The sequence below is a fragment of the Nematolebias whitei genome, chromosome 8 (genome assembly GCF_014905685.2).
Source record: "Nematolebias whitei isolate Nwh7 chromosome 8, NemWhi1, whole genome shotgun sequence".
Taxonomy (NCBI): Eukaryota; Metazoa; Chordata; class Actinopteri; order Cyprinodontiformes; family Rivulidae; genus Nematolebias; species Nematolebias whitei.
In genome coordinates, this window is record NC_056505.1 from 38,397,158 (window position 1) to 38,397,787 (window position 630).

Below are 630 nucleotides of genomic sequence, written 5' to 3' on the forward strand. Positions count from 1 at the left end.
ATATATATGTTATGAACCAGAGGCCGGATCGCAAACAACAACAACAACCACTGAGAGGGTTAAAAGATTTATTGTGAAATAAAGTAAAACTCTGGAGTAGGTCCGGTTCTGGGCTGGTTCCGATCTTCTGATTGGTAGTTCGTGATAGGGTAGTGTTGTAGTGGCGGGCTGCCAGTAGAAGTAGAACTGATGTTAAGGTCCACTGGAACGGAGTCCAACAGGCTTGCAACTAAAAGATAAAGGTTAGTAGATGCAGGGGGAAAGAGACTAATTGGGGAAATGAATCTGTGGGAATCAGATTCAGGGGTAAGGATAAGTCCGTGATACAGAATGAGCTTGACCTTTAATCCGTGATCCAAAAAACAGTCAGAAGGGAAAGGCAGAGTTCATACCGTGAAGTCAGTTGTTCAGCAGAAGTATCCAGTACGTGATCCAAAAAGAGAGTCAAAAAACAAGAGCATGAGTCGGTACCTGATCAGATGAGCAAAAGCAGACGAGGGCTGAGGCAAAAGCGTGGTCGTGGTCAAGGCAAGGGTCATGAACGTGATGAGTCAATCAATGGAATGCTGGAAAGTCTACTGCTGATGAGACAGGATAGAGAATCTGGCCCAGACTGAGAGGAATGAGTGA